This window comes from Belonocnema kinseyi, chromosome 6 (genome assembly GCF_010883055.1).
Source record: "Belonocnema kinseyi isolate 2016_QV_RU_SX_M_011 chromosome 6, B_treatae_v1, whole genome shotgun sequence".
Taxonomy (NCBI): Eukaryota; Metazoa; Arthropoda; class Insecta; order Hymenoptera; family Cynipidae; genus Belonocnema; species Belonocnema kinseyi.
Window position 1 is genome coordinate 140,591,926 of NC_046662.1, and position 6,296 is coordinate 140,598,221.

The 6,296-nt window shown below is 25.6% G+C and overlaps 1 protein-coding gene across 5 annotated transcripts in view; it reads left to right on the plus strand.

The window, feature by feature from the left end:
• Positions 1-6,296, plus strand: part of LOC117174147 (TWiK family of potassium channels protein 18) — a 490,025-nt gene that overhangs the window by 350,360 nt on the left and 133,369 nt on the right. The gene's annotated exons all lie outside the window — the stretch shown is intronic.

Consider the following 6,296-nt stretch of genomic DNA (forward strand, 5'->3'; position numbering starts at 1 on the left):
AAATCTGGAAATATTAAGATCCCAATCTCTTCATTTTATTTCAAAGCAGATAGAGATATAAATAGAACCGCCGAAGTGTTCCGACCGGCAATCGTGCACCTTTGAGTTCTCAAATTCAGAAGAGGAGAAATGGGTTGCGCGCGCTACCCAGGCATTTATAACGTCTCCTACCATATTCACACGGACATAGACGTGTCATGGTATTGGACCACGTCTCGTTTCAGATCTGAGATCACTGAACTCACTTTGCCTAGTTCGTTGAGGCGCTGTAAACTTGACCGTCTTCCACGCAGCGATCCCAGATCTGAAACGAGACGTGGTCCAATACTGTGACACGTCAACGTCGGTGTGAATAGGGTAGGAGACGATATAAATGCCTGGGTTGCGCGCGCAACCCATTTCTCCTCTTCTGAATTTGAAAACTCGAAGGTGCACGATTGCCTGTCGGAACATTTCGGCGGTTCTATTTATATCTCTATCTGCTTTGAAATAAAATGAAGAGATTGGGATTTTAATATTTCCAGAATTCGATGCTGGGCCTGGCATTTCTCATGATAATAGTCTTATTTAAATCATGATCCGCATTTGAAAGAAATTAAAGAAATTGGTGATTTTGGAATTCATCCCGTTTGGATAAAAACTCAATTATTTGATTGAAAAACTAATTATTTTGTTGAAAATGTGACTATGTTGTAAAAAAGTCTTCTTTTCTATCAAAAATTCAAATACTTTATTAAAATTTTTATTTCTTTTATTTAAAGGTTCATCTGTTTCGTTGAAAATACATTTTTGAAACTGACAATTAATCTATGCCATTTTTGGTTAAAAAATCATGTATTTTGTTAACAATTCGTCTTTTTTTGTAGAAATTATCAACTGTAAATATTTTTTGGTTGCAAAGTCGTTTTGTTGTAAATGCAACTATATTGTTAAAAATTAAAATCATAATTTTTGCGTGGAAATTTCGATTATTCACTTAAAGTTGAACTACTAAGTAAAAAATTAATTTTTTCTTATTAAGGATTCATAATGATAGTTGAAAATTCAACTATTTGCCTGTATGTTAGGTTAAAAATTCAGCTTTTTTGAAGATAATACTCTTTTTAACTTGAAAAGTACAAAATTTATTAAAATTAAATTGACGTTTTTTACTAGAAATTTAATCTTTTTGGTTGAAAATGTATCATTTTTGATCAAAAATGCAATTGTTTGGTTAAAATATGAACTGTACATCTTCTTGGGTTTAAAAGTCAATTATTTCACTAAGAGTTGAACTACTTTGTGAAAAACATACGCTTTTTTAACAAGGTTTTATAATTCTGGTTGAAAATTGAACTACTTGGTTGAAAGTTTAACTCTTTGATTAAAAACTCATATTTTTCGGTTAAGAAACTCATCTTTTTGTAGATGATTCGTCTTTTTGACATTAGAATTAAATCATTTCGTTGAAAATTCATGTATTTTGTTTAAAATTTGTCTTTTTTTGTAGATCATTAATTTTCTTGCTCGAAAATTCATCTGATTGGTTGACAATTCAACAACTTTGTTGAAAATACATTTTTTCCGTTAAAAATTATTTATCTTTATCTGAAAGTGTAACTATTATAGGATTGAATAAAAATTAATCGTATATATTGGTTCTTGGTCAAAAAATCACCTTTTCCCTTGAAAATTTAACAATTTTATTGAAAATTCGTTAAATTAAAAAGAATGACAAAAATTTTTGTGATTGCTAAGAACATTGAGAATGATTTTTTATTTTGACAAATAAATTTTAAGTGATTATTTGGAAACATTTTAAAAATTAAAAAAAAAAATCCGTAAAATTTTAAGGAAATTCCTTTATTTTGCAGTTTTTTTAATTTTAGAAAAAAAATCTAATTAATAATATATATCAATTTACAACCCAAAGGTTTACTTTTTAACAAATTAAATTAATTTTCTATCAAATAATTGATGTTTTAACTAAGAATTAATTTTTTTTTTTGATTATGACTTGAAATATTATTTCAGTATAAAAAATTTTTATTGTTAACCCATTCCATAAAAAAATTTTTAATTAAAAAAATAAAATTTCGTGAATTATCAGCAATATTTGAACATTCATTTAAAACAATCCATTACAAACAACTGTTAAAAATTATACAAATTTGAACAGAATGGTTCGAAATAGAAAGCCTTGAATTGTTAAATTTGTAATGAGCTAAATTTTAGGTTTAAACGCTACAAGTTTAATTTAAAAAGAGATTCAGAATTAAATTAGAACTTGAAATTATTTCAAATAATTTGAAACACGATTTAGACTTTTGCAGATTTAAAAAAAAATTCTTTTTGAAAATTGTACAGTATTTAAAAAGAATGACAAAAATGGTTGTGATTGCTAAGTACATTAAAAATGATTTTTTATTTTGACAAATAAATTTTAAGTGATTATTTGAAAACATTTTAAAAATTAAAAAAAAAGAATCCGGAAGATTTTAAGGAAATTTCTTTATTTTGCAGTTTTTTATATTAGAAAAAAAATCTAATTAACAAAATATATCAATTTTCAACCCAAAAGTTTACGTTTCAACAAATTAAATTAATTTTCTATCAAATAATTGGTGTTTTAACTAAGACAATGTACAGGATAAAGTTTCAATCAAAAATTGAATAGTTCAAATTCCAAATAATAACGATTAATTTTTAATCAATTCTAGAATAGTTACATTTTCAGATAAAAAAAATTTTTTAATAGAAAAAATAAATTTGTAATAAATTTGTTAAATTCTGAACCAATAAAATTGAATTTTCGACCAAGTAAATTAATGATCTACAAGGATACAAATTTCAAACAAAATACATGAATTTTCAACGAAATTATTTAATTCAAAGTCAAAAAGAGTATCATCTACAAAAAAGCTGAATTTTTAACCCAAAAATATGATTTTTCAACCAAAATTTTAATTGCCGACCAAATAGTTTAACTTTCTATCAAATTGTTGACTTTTAACGTCCAAAGATGCAATTTTAACAAAAAAGTAAAATTTTAACAAAAAATTTAATTTGAAGGCAAATAGTTGAATTTTCAACTATAATTATGAATCCTTAGTAAGAAAAAATTAATTTTTTACTAAGCACTTCAACTGTAAGTGAAAGTTAAACTATTTGGTCGGCAATTAAAATTTTGGTTGAAAAATCATATTTTTGGGTTAAAAATTTAGCTTTTTTCAGATTATACTCTTTTTGACTTTGAAATTAAATAATTTTGTTGAAAGTTCATCTATTTTGTTGGAAAATTGCCTTGTTTGGTAGAAATTTAATCTTTTTGGTTGAAAATGTATCATTTTTGGTCAAAAATGCAATTGTTTGGTTGAAATGTGAACTGTACATCTTCTTGGGCTTAAAAGTCGATTATTTCACTAAGAGTTGAATTACTTTGTAAAAAATACTGTTATTTTCAACAAGGTTTTATAATTATAGTTAAAAATTTAACTATTTGGTTGAAAGTTTAACTCTTTGATTGAAAACTCATATTTTTCGCTGAAAAAAATCAACTTTTTGTAGATAATTCGTTTTATTGACTTTAAAATTAAATAATTTCTTTGAAAATTCATGTATTTTGTTTGAAATTTGTCTCTTTGTAGATCATGAATTTACTTGGTCGAAAATTCATGTTATTGGTTCAGAATTTAAAAAATTTATTACAAATTTATTTTTTAGATTAAAATTTTTTTTATCTGAAAGTCTAACTATTCTAGGATTGATTAAAAATTAATCGTTATTATCTTGAAATTGAACTATTCAATTTTTGATTGAAACTTTATCCTGTACATTGTCTTAGTTAAAACACCAATTATTTGATAGAAAATTAATTTAATTTGTTAAAAAGTAAACATTTGGGTTGTAAATTGATATATATTATTAATTAGATTTTTTTCTAAAATTAAAAAAACTGCAAAATAAAGGAATTTCCTTAAAATTTTACGGATTTTTTTTTTAATTTTTAAAATGTTTCCAAATAATCAGTTAAAATTTATTTGTCAAAATAAAAAATCATTCTCAATGTTCTTAGCAATCACAAAAATTTTTGTCATTCTTTTTAAATACTGTACAATTTTCAAAAAGCTTTTTTTTTAATCTGCAAAAGTCTAAATCGTGTTTCAAATTATTTGAAATAATTTCAAGTTTTAAATTAATTCTGAATCTTTTTTTAAATAAAAATTGTAGGACTTAAACTTCAAAACTTAGCTCATTACAAATTTAACAATTCAAGGCTTTCTATTTCGAACCACTCTGTTCAAATTTGTATAATTTTTAACAGTTGTTTGCAATGGATTGTTTTAAATGAATGGTCAAATATTGCTGATAATTCACGAAATTTTCTTTTTTTAATTAAAAAATTTCAAATTGAATGGGTTAAAAATAAAAATTTTTTATACTGAAATAATATTTCAAGTCAGAATCGAAAAAAATAAATTAATTTTCTAACAAATAATTGGTGTTTTAACTAATACAATTTACAGGATAAAGTTTATCCAAAAATGGAATAGTTCAATTTCCAGGTAAAATCTGTGATAAAAGATTGAATTGAGAAAGGAAAAAAACGAATTTTCAATAAAATTGTTCAATTTTCAAGGGAAAAGGTGAATTTTTGACCAAGAAGATTAATGTTCTATAAAAAAAAACGATTTTCAAACTTAACCAATATAAACGATTAATTTTTAATCAATCCTATAATAGTTACGTTTTCAGATAAAGATAAATAATTTTTAACGGAAAAAATGTATTTTCAACAAAGTTGCTGAATTGTCAACCAATCAGATGAATTTTTTATCAAGAAAATTAATGATCTACAAAAAAAGACAAATTTTACACAAAATACATGAATTTTCAACGAAATGATTTAATTCTAATGTCAAAAAGACGAATCATCTACAAAAAATTGAATTTCTTAAACGAAAAATATGAGTTTTCAATCAAAGAGTTAAACTTTCAACCAAATAGTTTAATTTTCAACCAGAATTATAAAACCTTGTTAAAAAAAACGTATTTTTTTACAAAGTAGTTTAACTCTTACTGAAATAATCGACTTTTAAACCCAAGAAGATGTACAGTTCATATTTTAACCAAACAATTGCATTCTTGACCAAAAATGATACATTTTCAACCAAAAAGATTAAAATTCTACTAAAAAACGTCAATTTAATTTTGATAAATTTTGTAATTTTAAAGTCAAAAAGAGTATTATCTACAAAAAAGCTGAATTTTTAACCTAATTTAAAGGCAAATAGTTGAATTTTCAACTATAATTATGAATCCTTAATAAGAAAAATTAATTTTTTCCCTAAGTAGTTCAACTTTAAGTGAATAATCTAATTTTCCACGCAAAAATTATGATTTTAATTTTTAACAATATAGTTGCATTTACAACAAAACGACTTTGCAACCAAAAAATATTTACAGTTGATAATCCAACCGAAAAATTTAATTTTTAATCAAAAAGAATAAATTTTCCATAAAGCAATTTGATTTCTACAAAAAAGACGAATTGTTAACAAAATACCTGATTTTTTAACCAAAAATCGTATAGATTAATTGTCAGTTTCAAAAATATATTTTCAGCGAAACAGATGAACCTTTAAATAAAAGAAATAAAAATTTTAACAAAGTGGTTGAAGTTTTGATAGAAAAGAAGACTTTTTTACAATATAGTTACATTTTCAACTATATAATTGATTTTTCAATCAAATAATTGAGTTTTTATGCAAACGGAATGAATTCCAAAATCACCAATTTCTTTCATTTCTTTTAAATGCGGATCAAGATTTAAATAAGACTATTATAATATAACATAATTATAATATTATCAATAATATATATATTTCGGTTCGGTTTTGATTCCTCTAGAATCAAACCGAAGGGCCTATGACAAAGCCACCGAACGCGTCCTCGGGTTGCGGATAGAGGTTCCCTGTACCAAGGGTTTCTGCTGAATATGGTTACAAAAATAAATAGGCAGTCGCGGACAATTGTCCAGGGGTGGTCCCCAAGGAATTAACCCCCAAGCGGAGGTGTGAGAACAGTGCCGAAAGCTGAATGGCACATGGGTGAGGTGTCTAGAACGGTGACTCTGGTATACCGGGCGGGCGACCTCTCAGAGTAAGCAGCCTTATCCTTGCATGCAGGGCTCTACAAGGATGGACTAACCCCTCTCCCTAGCTTCTCGTGGGAACAACAATGACAACATCAAACATAGTTGTAGTAAGTGCGGTTCAAAACAACAGAACGCGCAGGGCTCCCGACAATGGGTCGGC